Here is a 21764-nt window from a genome sequence, read left to right as displayed (position 1 = left end):
CCACTGCACTCCAGTCTGGGCGACAGAGTAAGACTCCAACTCAAAAAAAAAAAATTGTTTGATGGTCAAGAAGTGAGAGAAGACTTCCCTAAGGAAGTGGTGATTAAGCTATGTGGGTATGAATGATGGGAAGAGGAGGGTAGAAGTTTCCACACAAAAAGGAAAACTTGCACAAGACCCTAGAGCAGAGGTGAGGCAGGAGACCAGGGGCAGAGGTGGTCCTAAGGGGGAAGTTTGGGTTTATCAGGGAGGAGGATGACATAGTGATGACCCATGGAGAAAAAAACTGAACATGGTTCCAAGATAATGATCAATTCTTATTTATTTATTTATTTATTTAAATCAATATTTTTTATTATGATTTTGTGGGGTACAGTTAAGGGTTAGGTGTACAATTACGTTTCATTCAGGCACCCTGTTGATAAGAGGATAATGGTCAATTCTATGTGCTGACTTGGCCAGGCTGCAATCCCCAAACACTGATCTGGGGATTACAGCAAAGACGTTTTGGAGATGTGGTTAAAACTCATCATCAGTTGGCTGTAAATAAAGGAGATAGTCCTAAAAAATTTGGGTGGGCCTAATGCAATCAGTTGAAAAGATTTTAAGAGCAAAACTGAGGCTTCCCACAGAAGGAAAGAATTCTGCCTGTGGAGGGCAGTTGTGCCCAGGAGTTCCAGCAGTCTTTCCTGACAGCCTGACCTATGGGTTTCAGACTTGCCTTGCCATCCCCATGATCAATGCCAGCACCCACAATCATGAAATCCTATTCCTGGCAATAAACCTCTCTCTCTCTCTCTCTCTCTCTCTCTCTCTCTCTAGTTCCTAGCAATAAACCTCTCTCTCTCCCTTTCTGTGTGTCTCTCTTTCTCTCCTATTGAATCTGTTTCTCTGGTTGGACTCTAACCGACACAAATGGAAAGGACCCAGTTGAGGGGGAGAGCGTGAATAAACAGTGAGAGAAAGGATACTAGATGGAAGAGAAGAGATGAGTTGAATGGAAAGATTGGCTGTAGATAAGGCAAGAGACATTGTCTTTCTTTGCTGGGGGGGGAGAGAGTGTGGCTGGAGGAGGAGTGGGTTTATAAATATGGCGGTGGGATGGTGATAAAGTTCCCAGGTGATCATTTTGATTAGCTCTTGTGAAATAGGAGTCAAGGTCATTTGCTGAGAAGAGAGATGAGGCAGGCCAGAGGCACAGGGAGAGTGGACAAGGTTTGAACAAGTCAAATAGAACAAGGGGGCAAACTGAGCAGAGAGAGAGGGAAGGCTCGCTCAAGCCGTTCTGAGATGAGCAACCCTGGGTGTATGCTGCAGCAGGAGCAGTTCTCAGAGCTCTGGGATAGACACAGGGAGCAGATGAGTGGGCTTATCGTTAACTGGCTAGCGGAGGCATCCAATAAATTGGAATGCACTAAAGTTAGTACACTCATTAAGGAATTTCTTTCCCAAGAGGCCACTGCTTGAAGCACTAGCCTCTTTTATGAGAGCATTTGCCTAGCCCCATCCTGTGGGGTAGCGGGGCCTGAGGTCTTCTCACTCTCTACTATCTCTACTCCCTTTTCCTTTGCCTTTTCCAGCCCTGGACAGTTCTGCCATGAAAACCATCTCCCACTTCTTGTCTTCACTCTCATGCCAGCTCTGACTTCCCTCCTCTGATGTGTCTGTCAGTTTGAGCGTATGTCTGTCTGGCTTCCAGAAATCCGCCATGATTTGGGACCTGCCACTGTGTCCTGTCATTTTTCATCATTGTGTTAATTTACTCCTTTTAAACCGCCTTACTGTCCCTTCCAGGGGTTTCTGAGAGGCGAAGCCTGTTGTCATCTCAAAGGATTTTTGCAAACATGTGTCGACCTGCTGGGCTCCGGCGATCCTTCTGCCTCAGCCATCCAAGTAGCCATAACTACAGGCATGTGATACCGTGCCTGGCTAATTTTTGATTTATTGTAGAGATGAGGGCTCACCAAGTTGCCTGGGTTTGTCTCGAACCTGCAGACTCAGGCCAAGGCAATTCCCTCGCCTTGGTCTCCCAAACTGCTCAGATCACCCCATCACCTGCCAAATCTACCCCATCCTCCCTCCACACTTTACTTGATTTACCTGGTGCCAGCTGCACCACCTGACACACTGAGATTGAATTGTTGTATATCACCCCCTGCTTGAATGGAAACTACATGAGTTCAGGGACTTTTGTCTACTTTATTCGCTGCTCCTGGGCCAGCACCTAGAACAGTGCCTGGCATATAATAGGTGTTCATTAGTGTGTATAAAGTGATAAATGATACATTTCACGTCTTTACTAATCTCTGTGGCACTCAAACTTCCTCAAATCTACTTTTGAAAAAAGGGATGAGACTCAGGAGGCTGAGACGGAGGGATCACCTGAATCCAGGAGGTCGAGGCTATGGTGAGCTGTGATAGTGCCACTGCACTCCAGCCTGGGTGATGGAGTAAGACCCTGACGCAAATATAAATATTTATATTCGGCAATTTTTTTCCAACTTTTCTTCATCATTTTCCCCCACCCCCACGCCCAAGGATTTCTAGACTTTTATTTCCTGTTTGCACTCCTATGGAACTTTAACCCGACAGCTAGATTGTGAATCTGTGGATGCACTGTATGTATATATGGGTTTTATACGTAAAAAGATTAAAACATTTTCACTCCAAGAATCACTTTTTTCACTCTTGGGGATAATATCACCCATGTTGAGAACACATGACTTAGCACAACAGAATAGTTCAAAACACTTTAAACAAAATATTACTAAGTATTAAAAACTAGGTTTTTTAAAACAGAGACATGCAACAGGTTTGTGATAGAAACAGGAACTTAGTGATTTGTGTGGTGGTGCACACCTATAATTCCAGCTACTCAGGAGGCTGAGTTGGAAGGATTGCGTGAGCACAGGAGTTTGAGGTTACAGTAAGCTATGATTTTGCCATTGCACTCCAGCCTTGGCAACTGAGTAAGATTCTGTCTCTAAAAAAAAAAAGAAAAAGAGTGGATTCAATGCCATTAGCCCCTCCCCACAGTTGAAGCCTAAGCAGGGAGCAATCAAATGAGCTTCTGCTGAATTTCAGGGTAGTTTTTGGCCAGCATTGCATCCTGGGAGCACAGAGCTGAGACCAGTGCCAGCATCATTTCAACCAGTTCTTCATGGATCGCTAAACACATTGTGAGCCAGGAAGCCAGAGCCGGGCCCCAGGCAGAGGCCAGCTCACAAACACAGGGTGGTCAACAGTCTCCTAGCACGGATGTGGCTTCACACAGAGACGAGAGTGCACAGGGAAGAGTCCTGATGCCTTCACTCAGCTGCCCCATTCCCTCTTCCCCAAGCTCCCTTGAATCTCTAGACAGAGCAACCCCTGCCAGTCACGAGCAGCTATGAGGCCCATCTGACCCATCATCGGCATGGCCATTGTTTCGTGGCCCATTGGACTCCTTCATGCCCTTGTTTCTCCTCACTGGAGGTGACCTGTGAAAGAAATTTTGGGGGCGACCAGTAACGACTCCACGCCCGGTCTGAACTGAGAGATTTATTAAAGGGGCAGTTACACGAAGGGACTGTAACCGAGGAAGGACGAGAGAGAGAGAGAGAGAAAGAGAGAGAGACCAAGAGAGAAAGAGAGCAAGAGAGTAAGAGAGTGGTGGGGACAGAGAGAGAAAGCAAAAGGGGGAGGAGGGAGTGTGAGAGAAAGTAAGAGAGGGAGAGAGAGAGCTAACAAGAGAGTGGTGGGGACAGAGAGAAAAAGCAAGAGAGAGAGAGAGAGAGAAAGAGAAAAGGCGAGAGAGTGACGGGACAGAGAGAGGGAATAAGAGAGAGAGAGAGTTATGCAGGGAGAAAGGTATATTTATGAACCTTGCAGGGGCAGGCCAGTGCCGTGCCTGAGTCTTATTGGAGGAGACCATGAGGTAGCATTCCTATAGGGAGATAATGTTTGTACATGAGTTTAAGTTTCGGCGCGCACGGGAGAGGCAGGAATTTACGGCCTTTGTTGTCTTTGGGAGGCAGAGCCATCTTGGGGATGCCCTTCTGACTGTTGTCTGCACCTTTCAACCTGTGTCCCCCGGATCTGCACCTTCCCCTCTGCGGGGCACACTAGACATTCGGTTCACAGCTGAAGGGTCTGTGCCTGGAAGTAAGAATGTGTGGCTTGCGCCAAGACGTATGGCAGTTGATGGCTTCCCTGTGTGCCTCCAGGAGAAGGTGTTAATTAGATACGTGGGAGTGCAGGAAAAGAACGCTTTGCCCTGGAGGAATCCAGATTATATCGTCCAAGTATTATTAAGAAACAACTGAACACCTAATTGTCCAGGGAGTAGTGGTTGTATCAAATTATGAGCTAATTTGAAGGGACTGATAGTGGCTCATTACTGAGGTCTGCCTGCAGAGGAGGGAGTTCTCACTGTGCCTTTCAAATGACTTTCAGAGTCTCCATCCACACTGCTCTGCCTACTACCCAAAGGTTGTCCCTGCAGTCCTTGGCGCCCATCCCTACCCTGTGTCCCAGAAAGTTCGCCCCAGGGTCTGAAAGGGAGGAGGTCCAGGGCTTCCTTTCCACCATGAGCTCTCTTGGAAGGCTGGAAGTTTTTAAAATTTTGCCTTGGATTTTTGGATGTAACACGTCAGAACTGGGTCTCCCTCTTCATCGCCCATGCAGAAAGTATGGTCGAAGCCTTCAGCAAAAATCAGGGTTCATTTCGGGGTCAGGACTGGCTTGGCTGGGACTGTGTGGGTCACAGCAGCAGCAAACCCACCAGGAGACCTGCAGAGCTCGGGGCAGGGGGGAGGGGCACTTGTGGGCCTGGTTTGTGAGTGTTTGGTGTGGAGAAGTCACAGGCAGAGCTGCTAGCACCTTGCTTTTGAGTCTGTCCTCCCCTTCGGCAGGGTCTCTTGCTCATTATCCAGAGTTTCGAAGTTACCAGAGTGGGAATGTCCTTGGGGGCCTGATGTGGATCCCCTGAGGTTAAGGGGCCCAGACAGGGACACTGTTGGAGGTACTGACAGAGGTCCACACACTATATGTCTAGACACTTAAAGGTTATGCACCAAGACAACACACACTTAGAGCCAATCTGTCTTATTCTACCACCTTGACCAATGCACTTTTATAACCACACAATGACAAAACTATGTGTAATGTTATAGCTTATACACCTGCGTGTTTGATAAAACATGAAAGATGCCAGAATCTAGCATTGTGTAGGTTAGCATTGTGCCCCCATCAGAAAACCATGTTTGGGTGAAATCGATCTCACCTCGGCCGGTACATGATTGGCCTCCTGCCTAAGGAGCTCGGACCTCTGGCCTCTGCAGGGCTGGCACCCTCGATGTAGGGGGCTCCCTTGACCACCCACCTAACCCGTCTGTCACCTTTGGCTCAATTATCTCACTTCTTTTCTTCTTAGAACTTGTCACTATTGGACATAATGTTATTTATGTATTTATTTGCTAGTCTGTCTTCTCAAGTGGAAGATCGTTGAGGCAGTGATTTTTGTCCCTGATGTAGCTGAACACCCAGCAACAAATGCAACAAATATAACACGCCCAAAGCCGGGCTTGTACTTAACATCTGTTGAGCAAATGAATGTCACACAATCCGTGGGTATGAAGACTTTAGAAACTGCTAGGAAACAGGAAACAGCTGCAGAAGAAACAGTAGAAACTTGGGGCCAAGGTAAGCTGCTTAAAAACACATCATGTTGGCCGGATGCGGTGACTCAAGCCTGTAATCCCGGTACTTTGGGAGGCCAAGGTGAGGAAATTGCCTGAGCCCACGAGTTCAAGAACAGCCTGGGCAACTTGGCAAGACCTCTTCTCTACAATAAATCAATTAAAAAAATTAGCCGAGCATGGTGGCACGCACCTGTAGTTCTGGCTACTTGGAAGGCTGAGGCAGAAGTATTGCCTGAGCCCAGCAGGTCCAGTCTACGGTGGCTGTGAGCACACCACTGCACTCCAGCTTAGGTGACAGAGTGAGATTCCCACTCAAAAAAAAGAAAAGAAAAGAAAAGACGTCATGTTCTCACATTCAAAAAAGAAATGTGGGGAATGGAATGAAAATTTAGAGAAGAAATTTAGCTACAGACATCAAGGTCAACTTCTTATAGTAGATTATGTGAGCATGAGATGGGAGTGGTATCCAGATGACAAGTTCACCTTCTTTGGAAAAGAACCCACGATTCTCAGATGGGTTCCCTATACCTGTGCTCCTGCCTTCTGGACCAAATGCTGGGTACACCTCTCCCAGGTTGGGCCACTCACTGCACTCTGCACTTCTAGACATAGTTAATTGGCCCCAGGACATGTGAACTAACAAGAAAAATTGTGGAATTTTGAAATGGGCAAAACATACGTATATATGTTTAAAACGGACTGCTAGACATTGTCTAGAAAATTCCCCTGGGGTTATCTGGTTCTGTAGAAGTCTGTGTCTTTTATTGTCATTGATTAGTATTCAAACTTTTAAAGATTAAAGTTAACTGTAGAGAGCTGATGGTGATACAAATGATTTTTGCTCATAAAAATGCAAATGAATTTTGCTGGGGCACAGTGGCTCATACCTATAATCCCAGCAGTTTGGGAGGCTGAGGTGAGAGAATTGACTGAACCCAAGAGTTCCAGACCAGCCTGGGCAACATGGCAAGACCTATAATAAATTAAAGAAAAAAAAAAAGCTGCAAGTGGTGGCTTGCCCCTGTAGTTCTGGCTACTTGGAAGGCTGAGGCAGAAGGATCGCCTGAGCCCAGCAGGGTGAGGCTGCGGTAGCCACAATGGTGCATGGCACCCTAGCCTGGGCAAGAGTGATGCTCTGACTCAAAAAAAGAAAAAGAAGAGTAGGAGAAGGACAAAAGAGATCCATTCAAATTGCAAGTGATTACTACTCCCTGTGGAAGAAGTCAGTTTTAACTTTTTTTTTTTTTTTTAAGAAAGCAGGAGTTTATTAAGAAGACAGAAAAGCTCTTGCAGAGGGAGGGGACCCAAAAGCGGGTTGGTTGCACCAGTTTTACCTTTATTAGCAAATTCATTTCAACATTCCTGCTTGCTTATATATCTATACATATACTGTGTGTGTGTGTGTGCGTGTGTGTGTGTGTGTGTGTGTGTGTGTGTGTGTGTATGTGTGTGTGTCCCCTCTGATTGTCCTTTGAACCATTTTACTGGATCTCTCAATTAATTAGTTAACTAAAATCTTTGATCAGTGCTTATTTTATATTTCTATGGAAGTCAAGTTTTACTTAAAAAATAATAATAATCCTTTAACAAACCCAAGCAAAACCCATTGGAATTTTGGGATGTCTGTGGCCATGTTGCTCTGTAGGCAGAAGTCAGTTTGCAGTTAGGCTTGTCAGGGGAGTCAAAGATGAGGGAGAGAGAATGCCAGGAGGCCTGTGAGTCCCAGCTCCTGGGATCTGTGAGTCTGGGTGCTGCTGCCCTGTTATGCCTGCCTGAATGAGATAAACTAGCCTTTCATCTAAGCTACTCCAAGTCCGGTTTCCATCAACTGCAGCCAGATGATGGCTTGCCATGTAGCGCTCACGTTGTGCAGAGATTGATTTAAAAAGCAGGTGAGGTTTTAAAAGTCCAGCTGGACCTGTTTGGAAGTAGCAGATAGCAGACATGGGTGGTGCAAACCTAGGTCCTGCTGCTGTGGGAGAGAGGGAGGAGAGGGGAGGCTCTCATAAACTCAGAAGGAGCAAAATTGTTCAGAATCAGGGGAATCATGACATGGTAACTGGCAAAGTTTGAGGAGGAAACTCAGAGCCAAGGGCAAGGCAGGTTATTCAGTGTAGGTTATACATAGATAGAAAAGTTTCTTATAGGCAGCTTAAAATTAAAATAGGGTAAGCATTCAGACATCTTTCTTACCACCACACCAGACATATAGGTTGGAATATGGATTTACAGTGCAGCCCAGCCTCTTAGCCCATCAAAGTGGAGAGATGGTAATTAGCACATCTTCTTTGTTCATGCTTAGCATAATAATCACTGTAAAAGTATATCAAATCTCTTGTCAAAGCCAAATGAACATTCTTTCTCTTAAGATGCTCATGCCCATTGAGTATGCCTCTATCTCCCTCTCTAACAAATTCTATTTTAAACTATACTTGGATTCACTCTGAAATTCTTTTCTGTGATGAGTCAAAAGATAGGCTGGGTCACTGACATGCTGAGGGCAAAGACTTTAGAACTGGACCCCAGTGACTCCAGTGTAGTGTTGAATGCCATCTTCCAGCTGTGCCAGACACACTCAGAGGACAGGTTTCTCCTCTGGGGACAGACCACAACCAGCATGGCTCCCCTGCCCCTGTCCCATGGGGTGGGCCACACCTCTCTTCCCCTCTCCCAGGCCTGGACAAGGAGTGAGTGCCCACTAGGGCCTTATTGACAACTTATCATTTGTATCCAGAAGTTTTAAATATAAGATTAAAGATGGACGAAAGCCACCATGAGAAAACCAAAAGGAACGTTGCCAGGGCTTCGACAAACTCTAGTTATTCTTAGAGCAGTTGTGAATTCTTAAGAGGGTGCATTTTATTTCCTTGTAAAAATACCAAGTGATTGATGGGGTGAGGAAATAGGAGCCAGTCTTCCTCAAGTTGCTTTTCCAAACACTTTTTAATACTCTCAGATGTGCTTCTACCTAGTGCTACCTGTGGTATCGTGCTGCATTGGAGTCCAAGAAGTTTGGGTTTGAAACCTGCTTCTGACACTCATTAGCTAAGCGAATCGTGGCTCTGCCATTTATCAGCTAATCTCCCTGAGCCGCTGTTTCTTTATCCACAAAATGGGATGTCGCCCAGTCATGTGGATTACATGTGATGATTCATGCCAACTGCCCATCGCACAGTAGAGGAAGAAAAACGGGGGCTCTGCAAGGAAACCTGGCTCCCCACATGTTCGCCCCCCCCCCCATATTCCCCTCTCATCTCAACTCTTGTTCCTGAGTGGGAGGAGGAGGGAGGCGGCCAAGTCTTCGGCATATCCTGTTTAATATTTTAACTCAATTTAAATTGACTTTCATCTAGAACGGGACCAGCTGGGAATCTATTCAAAGGGCTGGTCCCACGCAGCTGTGACATAGGAAACAGCCCATGTGGGGTGATCTCAGCCCTGTCCCACCCTCTAAAACCTCCTGTTTCCAGAAACACTACCTTCATCCCTTTGTTCTAGGACTCGCTTCCTGCCCAACCCCCATTTGGAATGAGGGCACCCAGAAGCTGCAGCAGAGGACTACAGCCCAGAATCAATTCATTTCGGAAAGGCAGGAACTTTGAGGCCTTCCAGAATGCATGGCGGCTTGCCCCTGCCCAGCTCTGTGCCGAGGAGGGTCATTGTCTCAGCTGCAAGAAGGAGGTGATGGTTGTCTGAGGGCAAAATGAGAAAGAACACACAAACTCCTGTCATATTGTTGTTTCTATTCTTGTTGTTGTTGTTGTTTGAGTGATTTTTCCTGTCAGTGTACTTTGCCAGAGTGACAGGAGCAGAGAACACCAGCTTCCTGGGTCCCGAGGGATCTGGCAGAGGCACGTGGACAGGGGGAAGGGCCTGGAATTTGGCAGCTGGGGGACTGGGACAGCTGGCCCTGCTGAGGCTGCCCTTCCTGGTGCTCCACAAACCAATGGCTATGTCTCTCTTGGCAGGAGTACACTACCTAGTGCCACATTGCCACAATACCTGAGCAGAGTGTACCCCCTCATCCTTGCTGCCCTGCATGTGAGCTCAGGTTCATGTTCCTCCCCCAGCCCCACTGGGCTGGCCACCGAGCACCATACCCCAGCATCCTGGAGCTCAGCTGTATGAATCTGAATGTCTCAAAAATCAGTCTAAGCAGGAACACGAATATTATAGCAAAGGGATAATGGAAAATTAACTTGAAAATAGTTTGTACCCATCTACAGGAACTCAGACTGGTCAAAGTGGAGAAGTGACATATACTTGATCTTAGACTATAGCACCCGAGAAGTGACTTTTTGTTTGTTTCTTTGTTTGTTTGTCTCAATATGTTGTCCAGGCTGTTCTCAAACTCCTGGGCTTAAGCAAGCTTCCCAAAGTGCAGGATTACAGGCATGAACCACCATGCCTGGCCAAGTATCATCTTTAAAAAGTCATCTAAACAAGGATGTACCTGTTACTTGAATGTCCCATGATCCATTTTCTCCTGTCTGGGATGTCCTTCCAGGGTGTCTGCAGAAAGAAATGCCCTGTGTCCTCAGATGGAGCACAGAGGCCCTGCCTTAGTGCTATGCCTGAGGCCAAAGGTTCAGCTGTCTGTCTTTCCCACCAGGCTGCAAGCTCCCAGGAGCAGGCTTACGAGTACTCTCCAGGTAAGGCACTTAGAAAGGCCTGGCTCAGCCTGTAATCCCAGCGCTTTGGGAGGCTGAGGTGCGTGAATTGCCTGAGCCCACGAGTACGAGACCCACCTGGGCAACTTGGCGAGACCTCATCTCTACAATAAATCAAAAATTAGCCGGGCGTGGTAGCGCGCGCCTGTAGTTCCGGCTACTTGGAAGGCTGAGGTGGAAGAATCGCCGGAGCCCAGCAGGTCGAGACTGCGGTGGCCGGAAGCGGCCACTGCACTCCAGTCTGGGCGACAGAGTGAGACTCCAACTCAAAAAAAAAGAAAGGCCTGGCATGGAGCAAACGTCCAGCAAATGTATTTCTTTATCACTTTTTCTCTCTCTTATTCCCCCTTTCTCCTCCCCTTTACTCTTTGCCTTCTCCCTCTCTCTCCCCTCCCTTCCTCCCTTCTGTCTTTTCCCTTCCCTCCTCCCTCCCTTTCTTCCTTCCTTCCTTCCTTCTCCCCTTCCCTTCCTCCCTCCTTCACTTCCCTCCTTCTTTCCTTCTTCCCTCTTTCTTCTCTCCCTCCTCCCTTTCTTCGTTTCTTCCTTCCTTCTCTCCTTCCCCCTCCCTCCTCCTCCCTCCCTCCATCTCCCCCTCTCTTCCTCTCACTCTCTTTTCTTCTTTTCTCCACCAAAACCACAGACAGATATTAGCTACACAAACAGTTGTCAAATGAATACATGTGGAAGCGCTAAAACATGCCGGTGAAAATACTGAAGGGTCATGCGTAGAAAAAGCCCACACTCCCATATAGAAGTGGAGAGGGCTGGAGCTTCCCACTCCTTGCTGTCCACAGCCTGGCTCTTCAGTTATGAAGCAAGCATTCAGTCCCTCAGAGCTTGCCTTTTTTTTTTTTTTTTTTTTTTTTCCCCCCACTCTGTTGCCTAGGCAGGAGTGCAGTGGCATGCTCACTGCCACTGCAGCCCTGACCTGCTGGGCTCAGGGGCCCCTTCCACTTCAGCCTTCCAAGTACCTGGAACTACAAGCGTGTGCTACCACGCCCGGCTAATTTTTTGATTTACTGTAGAGACGAGGTCTCACCAAGTTGCCCAAGCTGGTCACGAACCTCTCAGGAATACTCTCTCCTCAGCCTCCCAAAATGCTGGGTTTACAGGCTTAGCCACCACACCCGGCCAGAGCTTGCTTCTTTATAGATTTGAGAGTAATGATGTCTTTCTTCGGCCAGGTGCAATGGCTCAAGCCTGTAATCCTAGCACTTTGGGAGGCTGAGGTGAGCAGATTGCCTGAGCCTGTGGTTTGAGAACAGCCTGGGCAATTTGGCAAGATCTCGTCTCTATAATAAAAATAAAAAAATTAGCTGGGTGTGGTAGCATACACCTGTAGTTCTGGCTACGTGGAAGGCTGGGGCAAAAGGATCACTGAACCCAGCCCATTGATACTGGGGTGGCCGTGAGCATGCCACTGCACTCCAGCCTGGGTGACGGAGTGAAAACAGGTCCCACACTGAAAACAACCCTTCAGACCACTGTGATGGGTGACACAGACAGATCACCTCCGCCCAAAAGGATTGTAGACAGAGAGGTCTCACTGACTGTGGCCAGGACACTGCTTTCCTGGCTGAGTCCCTCATCCACAAACTGAGGCCAATCTGATCAAATGGAGCCTGGCATGCAAATCAATCTTGTGGAGCTGGGGCATGAGATGTCTTGGCTGAGTCGGTCAACTTACTGGGGTCGGATGCCCCGCGGGAAAGCCCCACTCCAGCCCAGGGCCAACAGGAGGACTTCTCTCTTCTAAGCGCCCCCTCTTGCCTTTGTCATGAAAACACCCTGATACCCACCTTGCCCCTCTCTTTCCTGTCCACCTTGTCACAGGTATTTGGTGATCATTAAAGGACACGATGAGATTTCAGCCTGAGGGCAGAAGCTGGACCCCTTCTTGAGAGGAGAACCCACAACAGGAGACCCTTCCTGTGACCAGAATCTAACTTTCTGCTACTTCTCACAGGAAGTAAACTTAGCCTCTCCCTGTCCCCAGCTGCTACCTCCACCTTTGGGGGTCTCCCTTTGGTCGACCTACCCACGGCTGAGCAGAGACACTCACAGAAGGACTGCTTTGCGATGGCCACAGGACTTTTCTCCTGACTGTTCCTCAGGATCAGAGTGACGCAGAGACATTTATCCCTAGAGCTGTCATTCAGGGAGATGGGGAGGCATGCAGAAAAAGGAGGAGGTGGAGCATAGCCCTTGCCAGTCAGGGGCACTTGTTAGCATGGGCAACAGGCTTGTGGTCATCGTGGTACTGCTGGGCAGATTAGATAAGGATGCTGTGTGATTTGTGAGCATCATTTGATTTTCATGTCCAACCACACAACTCAGGCAAGACTCCTTTATTTTTGGAGTTGGAGTCTCACTCTGTTGCCCAGCCTGGAGTGCAGTGGCACGCTCCTGGCCACCGTAGCCTCGACCTGATGGGCTCCAGAGATCCTTCCTCCTCAGTCTTCCAAGTAGCCGGAACTACAGGTGCGCAGTACAACACCCAGTTAATTTTTTATTTTATTGTAGAGACAAGGCCTCGCCAAGTTGCCTGGGTTGGTCTTGAACCCTCAGGCTCAGACAATCCACTCAGCCTCCCAAAGTGCTGGAATTACAGGCTGAGCCACTGAACCCGGCCAAGACTCCTTCTTAACTGTGGTGCCACCATCCGTGTGATAGGCGATGACGTCTGAACACCTCACATCAGCATTCTAGGCCCCTCTCAGTTTGGGTCCTCATGTGCATTTCTGATCTTAGCTCGCAGCACACATCACCATTGCATCCTGGTCTCTTGTGTGTGTGTTTCACAGCTGCCTGGTATTTTCTCAGACCGTCTGTAGGGTCTAGAACGTCCTTCTGCCCAGCCTTATTGTGGAGCTGACCACCAGCATGAACACCCTGCTCCACCTCCTCCAAGCCACGGGGCGTTTTTCTAATGATGTCACATTAAGGCAGGTTAGACACAGATAGGTAAGTTTCTTATAGGCAGGTTCAAATTAAAATAGGGTGAGTATTCAGACATCTTTCTTATCGGTATACAACCTTCATCCAACTGACCAAGCACACTAGACCTGACCACCTTGCAGGCTGGAACGTGGATCTACCAATGTAGAAAATCACAGAAGCAATAGGGAATTACCCAAAGCACAAATATGATGTTTTCAGAGAAGCCCAGATCTAGTCTGGCAATGACTCATTATTTAGAATGTGCTTGCGATCTTGGAAGGTTGAGAGATGGTCATCAAAACTCACAACCAGACACCTGCAACCCACTACTCTTACACATCCTAATCATTGTTGTAAAAGTCTATAAAGCTTCTTGTTAAAGGCAAGCATGTGTCCTTTCTTTTAAGGCACCCATACCTGTTGGGCATGTCTCTTTCTTTCTAATAAGCCCCGTCTTAAATTGTACTTGGGACTCGCTTTGAAATGCTTTTCTGTGGCAAAGTCTAAGAACCCATGGAGCAACACACTGCACTCCACCTGGCATCAACATCGCTGCACATCAGTTTCCGTGTCTGTAAAGAGAGAGCAAATACTACTATCTCATGGGGTTGTGATGAGAATCAAATGATCTTAAAAGAGTCAAGTGCTTGGGACAGCCTGGGCCCAAACCTTAGTTGTTATTGCCATTTGTCTTCCTTACCTCCTCCAGAACATCTTTACAGAGGCCCCTCACCCCTGTCCTGGTCACGGCCAATCTCTCCCTCTCATGGATCCCACAGTTCTATGAGCTTCTATTTTAGCCCTTGTCACCATATGGTCTTTATAGGAATTGGACTCTCTCAGACTGAGCTTCTGGTGGGGCGGTGGGGCGGGCAAGGCTCATGCACCCCCAGCGCCTGGTATAGAGAGGGCAACAGGCCGGCCAGAGGAGAAAGCAGGCAAAGCTGAAGAAAGCAGGGGCAGGTGTGCATCCTGCAGACACCAGGGACCACAGTGCAATGGTGTGCCTACAAATGAAGGGGCTTGTCTCTGGATGAAGGCAGTGTTGGGTGACCATAGGACTGAATGGAACCCATATATGGGACCACTTAGCACAGTCCCTGGCCCCTGGCAAGGCAGAATCAGTATTTCCTTCTTCTCTTCCTCTCTCCACATAAACCAGCAGTGAGATTTGCGGCTTTTTACTTTTTACCTTTTTTTTTTAAAGGTTATTAAAATTCAGTGTCCAGATCAAGGAATCCAATAACTCTGTGCTGGGCTTCCAAGGGATGCCGATTTGTGTACTGCCCAAGTGCAACACTGCAGTAATGGTGGTGAGGGCCTGGAGTTTGCCTGAGGACAGTGGTGGAACCAAAGGGGCAGCTGAAGGAATCTGTGGGGCCCAGACTGCAGGGCAGCCAGCTCGGGAAAACAGGAGGCCTTTTCCAGTACCTTGAAAGCTTCCTTTCCTCTGACATGCAAGGGTGACAAGGCCCAGTAGAAACTCATCTCTGGAGGCAGGCATGGCTCTGTCTTAGTGTGAGAACACCCAGAAACAAATCCTGAGACAAGGATCAGTGCAGGTAAAACACTGGGGAAGTGATCCCGGGAAACAGGAGGGATATGGACGTGTGGAGGGACGTGTGGAGGGAAGGAAAGGCAGCCAGGCATGGGGTGTGTGGTGTCCCGAGCAAGTCACCACTGTGGGCCACTGAAATTTCATCCTTTTAAGGAACTCTGGGAGCCCCGGTAGAGCACACAGCAGAGATCGCCTACCCACTGAGGAGGGAGCTAGGGTCATTAAATCCATTTCTGCCTCGTGGTGTTTAATCCTGACCTAGACTGCAACGGAAGTATATTGATTATATTTCTTCATTTCCAATATCTGCCATAACTGGAAGATGCATTTATTTTTATATGAACAAAAAGGCAAAAAGAATGAGTTAATAAACAATTTGTTGTGTCCTATTGGAATGGAAGGAGTTGTTGGATCCCAGCAGAGGAAGGGGTAAGTAGTCTTTCTCCCAGCATCTGTGAGGTCTTCAGGTTTATGCTAAAAAGAGAATCTGTACTGCCTGGTCAGAATAAATCACATTCTTTACGTTTGCCAGGAACATACTGTAGGCTGGATCACAATCTGTATGTTTTATTCTCTGTTGCAAGTGTGGAAAACCTCAAGGTACAAAATTTGTTGTCTTGGGTTTAGGAAGAAAGGGAATTACTTCTGAGTGTCTAGTGCCCTGTTTACTTCTGTGACTTTCCTCAGATGGGAAGGGTTCTGTGAGTGGTCCCTGGCTGACAATTTTCTTAATGAGCCCACGGCTGAGTGAGGCAATGTCTCCCTTTCATTCCAAATGAGGAAGAGGATCTTTATGCTAATTGTCTAAAGTTTAATTGTCAAATTAAAAATTGTCCCAAATATTTCATGAACCAAGGCAGCATTACCCAAAGGGAAGTATCTGGACGGAGGTGATGATCACCTAAGCTAAAAACCCAAAGGAAACATTAGCACCTGTTGGGAGGGTTAGAAGAAAGGAGGGGGAAATGGTGAAAGGTCTAATATTTGTGTTCTTTTCAGGGCAAAAGGGGGGAAGTCTAGCTCCAGCTGACTGAGGTGAGGGAGTAGTAGACTGTTGTGATAGTCTGGGAGAGGGAATAAGAAAGATGGAGACTCACGGAGATCAGAAATTGGGAGATAAAACTCAACACCAAAAAGGCAAAGACCCAGTTAGAAAATGGACAAAGGACTTGAATAAACATTTCTCCAAAGAAGACAGGCAAATGGCCAATAAGCACATGAAGAGATGCTCAAAGTCATCAGTCATTAGGGAAATGTAAACCAAAACTACAATGAGATACCACTTTGCACCCACTGGGATGGCTAAAATCAAAACAGCAGAAAATAAGTGTTGTCAAGGATATGGAGAAATTGAAACTCTGACACTTGCTGGTGGAAAAATAAAAGGGTGTGGCTTCTATGGAAAACAGTTTGGCAGTTCCTCAAAAAGTTGAAAACAGGGCTCCTATATGACCCAGCAATTCTTCTCCTAGATATATGCCCAAGAGAAATGAAAACACATGTCCACACAAAAACTTGTGCTCATATGTTCAAGGCACTATTGTTGATACTAACCAAAAAATAGAAATGAGCCAAATGTTCATTAGTTGATGGTTGGACAAAAAAATGTGGTTTATCCATGCAATGGGATATTATTCAGTCACCAAAAGAAATGAATGTTGATACATGTTATAACTTGAATGAATTTCAAGGTTGAAATTGACACTTTCAGGTTGAAAACGTGATGCTAAGTGAAAGAAGCCAGACAACAAAAGACTTCACGGTCTTATTGTACCATTTATATGAAATGTCCAGAATCGGCAAGTCTATAAAGACTGAAAGTAGATTCAGGGGTGTCAGGGACTGGGGTAGTGGAGAATGGGGAGGGTCTGCTTAATGGAGCAAAGTTTCTTTTTGGAATGATGAAAAGATTCTGGAATTAGGTAGTGATCATGTTTGCACAACATCTGTGATTGCCCTAAAACCCACTGAAATGTATACTGTAAAATGCTTAAAATGATGAACATTTTTATGTGAATTTTGCCTCGATAATTTTTAAAACCAGGGGTCTTAGTCACAATTCATAATTTTTAGAGCCCAACTAAATAAAAATGCAAAGTCCCTTGATCAAAAATTTAACCATTTTCAGGATGGTGATAGCAGAGGCTTCAACAGGGCAAGGTGCCCTGTGGGGTTGCACAGGGCAATCCCCAGCAGCCGGTGGAGGCAGTGTGGGCACTGATGCTTGGGCCTCGCTCGGGGTCCCTGCAGCAGGAGCCGGGATCTCCAGCACCTCGATGATGCGACTCTGCAGGCCTGCCCTTCTTGGGTCCCCACGCTGCTGCTGTCAACAATTCTGCTTCCGCCCACCCCAATTCTGCCCCATGATTTTTCTCTCCTTGGTTCCTTTCAGCATCCCTTCCCACTTCTCACCGTGACTGCAATTCTCTCGATGATTCCACGTTCACACTCTGGAGAGATGGAACCTGCGGGCGGTCCACTCTGTGGTGAAAGTGGTGAGGGGGTGGTTTTCTTGGTAGCTGTATCATATAGATCCCTGGTGTCTTTGGACTCCATCCTCAGCTGTGACAGGGAGGGGGACATTGTGGGCTGAAGCCTGAGGCTCCTTCAGCAAAGGTTAAGGTGGAATCACTTCCTATGGCCTGAACAAGCTGTAGCTGAGTGGTTCCAAGGACATTAAAGGGGGGAAAGATGCATGGGAGCAATGACCTTGACTGTGTCTTCCTCGCTTCCCATCCCACCTCATCAGGTGGCAATTCTTTGATATTGGACATGTCGCTCAAGTTCCCTGACCTTCCAGGACCTCCTCAGTAAATAGGAATAAAACCTTGGCTGTTAACACACAGAGATTGAATCCGTAGATTAAACCAAATAAACACTAGTTGGGCTTCTGCTAAGTTCCAAGCCTGTGCTGGTCCCTGGGAGGCCGAGGGGAGGAGGTTGGGTGGGAGATAGGGGTCCAAACAGCTGATTGATTGTGCTGCAGAGTAGAGGCAGGAATGTTTCAACACGGGAAGGAACACAGAGGCAGAGAGATCTCTGTGTTGAAGAGAAGACATCTGAACCGGGCTTTGAATAATAAGCCATGTTTCAACAGGTGGTGAAGAGCCTTCTAGACAGAGGGACCAGCGTGAATACAAGTGAAAGCAGGTAAGTGTGGGGGACATTCTCAGGGCCCAGCCAGTCAGGACACACACAAGAGGGGTGAAGTGAGATCAGAAAGGCCAGGTGAGGCCAGAAGGAAGACGCCTTAGATGGTCCCCTGCTTCCTTCTGACCTTTCTTCTCTCCTACACCACCATCATGGTCTCTTCTGCTTCTTGTCTCTGTCCTGCCCTGCCCGGCCCTGATTCCGTGTAGGAGTATCAGAGATAACAGGTATTCAGTTCTGGATGAGCTCATGTGCCAGACTAGACAAGGCCCCTCTCTCATGGTGAGCTTCTTCCTCCAAAGATAGGGAGACCCCTTATGTCTTGAATTCCAGGCAACTCTGTAGGGTGCTTCAGAGAGTCTGAAAATCTGATGGTGTCCCTGGGGGCAGAGGGGGGTTTCCCTCCAGAACTACCCCCCTGGTCCTGGGGCTCCGACAGCAGCTCCCTAGCGTGACTCCCATTTCCAGATGCAAACAAGTCTTCTGTCACAGGCAACTTTCTCAACCCTGGGGCTGAGGCAACCATCTCACTGAGGGGACCTGAGGGGATCCATGGACTGAATGGGCATGGGAGTGGAGGGGCATGGAAGAAAGCTGAGTCAGCCCCGTCCTGAGGAAACGGCAGGGTGCAGAGAATGAGCCCAAGCCCCAAGCCCTCGATTCACCCCAAAGCTTTCCTCCTAGTACTGGCACTCACTCACTTTCTTGGCCCTGAAGCATTTCCTCCCTGTCTGCAGGCAACTACTTCACAACTGCTCATCTGGAACTTGACCAGAGCCACCCGAGCCACAGCTGGTGAGAGAAGGCAGAGAACCTTAGATTTCCATCCAGATGGGACTCTGAAGACCATCTGGACTTTTACTTTAAAATATGTTCCCCTGTTTCACTCCGTTTGTCAGGAGTGGAGATTTTGTTACTAGATGTTCTACTCTAGTAACTTCTGTGGGAGGTATTTTCTACCATAAACTCACACTTACTTTGCATCTATCCCCTCTGTGAACCTACATTTAAGAGGTAACCTTAGGACAGTATCGTCCGCAGTAGCCAAAGTGGAGCATTCTTTTCTTTAAATAAAAATCTCTTAAAATAAAAATTAAAATTAAAATTTTGTCTTGTTGCAAAGCAATAAATATTCATTGCGGAGAGAAATAGAAAATGCTGAGAGCAAAACAGTAGAAAATAAAAATTATTCCCTTGAGATTACTGTTGTCAACATATATACAGTATTTCTTTCTATGCATATATGTATTCAAAAAAATAAATCAGGGTTTATAATGGGTGTATCACTAATTCACAGCCTGCTCTTTTCTCTAATGATACATAATATTTCTTTCCAGTCACTACTCCCCTTTTATGTTATCTTACTGGTCATATAATATTCAAAATGGTGTTAAATCAATCCTTGATTAAAGCATGTTTTTATACTGTTTTGCTTTTGTGAACTTTTTTTATGCTGCTGCAAATGTTTTTGGAGCTAAACTTCTGCTTGTCTTCATGGTCACTTCCTCAGTGTACATTTCTGGAGGTGGAATTACTGGGACAAAGGGATGCAAAAACGAAGGGTCTATTTTTCCCCTGTCCTTTGTTTTTAATTCAATTTTTTAAAAATTTTAGATTCAGGGAATACAAATGCACATTTGTTACATGGATATATTGCATCCCAGCGGGGATTGGGCTTCAGGTGTCTCCATTCCCCAAATGGTGAACACTATACCAACTGGTATCTTCGGAACCCTTACCCCTTCCCCACCTTCCCCCTTTTGGGGTCCCCAGTGTCTGTTATTTCCATCTTTGTGTCCTGCACACTTAGCTCCTGCATATAAGTGAGAACACATGGTGTTTAGTTTTCTGTTTCTGACTTAGTTCGCTTAGGATGATGTTCTCCAGCTCCATCCATGTTGCTGCAAAGGGTATGGTTTCATTTTTATTCAGCGCTGCATAGTATTTCATGGTATATGTACCACATATTGTTTATCCAGTCAATCATTGATGGGCACTTAGGTTGGGTCCATGACTTTGCTACTGTGAGTAGTGCTGTGATGAACATAGGATGCAGGTTTCTCTTTTATATAATTTATTTTTCTTTAGTTAGATATTTAGTAGTGGGCTTGCCAGGCCACATTGGAGTTCTGTTTTTAATTCTTTGAGAACTCTCCATAGTGTTTTCCATAAAGATTGAACTAGTTTTCATTCCCACCCACAGTGTATAATCATTCCCTTTTATCCATATCCATGCCAACAATTATTGTTCTTTGACTTTTTTTTTTTTTTTTTTTTTTTTGAGTTAGAGTCTCACTCTGTCGCCCAGGTTGGATTGCAGTGGCACGCTCGTGGTCACCCCAGCATTGACCTGCTGGGATCCAGTGATCCTTCCGCCTCGGCCTTCCAAATAGCCGGAACTACAGGCCAAAGCTACCATGCCCAGCTAAGTTTTGTTTATTGTAGAGACTAGGTCTCATCAAGTTGCCCGGGCTGGTCTCAAACCTGTGGACTCAGGCAATCCACTTGCCTCAGCCTCCCAAAGTGCTGAGATTACAGGCTGAGCCACCAAGCCCAGCCTCTTTGACCTTTTAAATTATAGCCATTCTGACTGGTGTAAGATATCTCATTGTGGTTTTAATTTGCATTTCTCCAATGATTGGTGATGTTGAGCATTTTTTCATATTTGTTGGCCACTTGTATGTCTTTTTTTGAGAAATGTCTAGTCATGTCCTTTGTCTACTTTTTTGATGAGGTTGGTAGTTTTGTGTTATTTCTTGTAGATTCTGGGTACTAGTCTTTCTTCTGAGGCATAATTTGCAAATATTTTCTCTCATTCTCTAGGTTTTCCATTCATTCTGTTGATTATTTCTTTTGCTGTGCAGAAGTTTTTAGTTTAGTTTTTAATTTGTGTATTTTTGGTTTTATTGCACTTGCTCTGGGGCGTTTGTCATAATTCATTTGCTTAGGCCAACGTCCAGAAGAGTGTTTTCTAGATTTTCTTATAGCGTTTTCAAAGTTTCAGATCTTACACTTAAGTCTTTGGTCCATCTTAAGTTAATTTTTGTATAGGGTGTGTGGTAGGGGTCGAGTTTCATTCTTCTACATGTGGCTAGCCAACGTTTCCAGCACCATTTATCAAATAGGGTGTCCTTTCCCCATTGTTTGTTTTTGTCGGCTCTGCCAAAGGTCAGTTGGTTGTAAGTATGTGGCTTTATTTCTAGGTTCTCTATTCTGTTCCACTGAACTACCTATTTTTGTACCACTGTTTTAATTACTACAACCTTGCAGCATCATTTTAAGTCAGGTAACGTGATGCCTCTGCATTTGTTCTTTTTACATAGCATTACTTTGGCTATTCATGCTCCTTTTTAGTTTCATATAAACTCTAGGATTGCTTTTTCTGGTTTTTGAACAGTGATGTTCATTTTTTGATAAAGATTGTGTTGAATCTGTAGATTGCTTTGTGTAGAATGGTCATTTTAATGATATCGATTCTTCAGGTCCATGAACATGGGATGCTTTTTCATCAGTGTTTTGTGTTCTCCTTACAGAGATAGTTCACCTCTTTATCGAAATGTGTTCCTTAGTGTTTTAATGTTTTTGTGTGGCTATTGTAAATTAGGTTGAGCTCTTGATTTTGTTCTCAGCTTAATCATTATTGATATATAGAAGTGCTACTGATTTTCATACATTGGTTTTGCATTCTGAAACTTTGCTGAAGTCATTTATAGGGTCTAAGAGTCTCTTGGAGGAGTCTTTAGGGTTTTCTGGGTAGTCATGTCA

Source organism: Carlito syrichta, unplaced genomic scaffold (genome assembly GCF_000164805.1).
Source record: "Carlito syrichta isolate Samal-C Ts95f unplaced genomic scaffold, Tarsius_syrichta-2.0.1 Scaffold308652, whole genome shotgun sequence".
Taxonomy (NCBI): Eukaryota; Metazoa; Chordata; class Mammalia; order Primates; family Tarsiidae; genus Carlito; species Carlito syrichta.
This window is presented reverse-complemented; position numbering follows the sequence as displayed.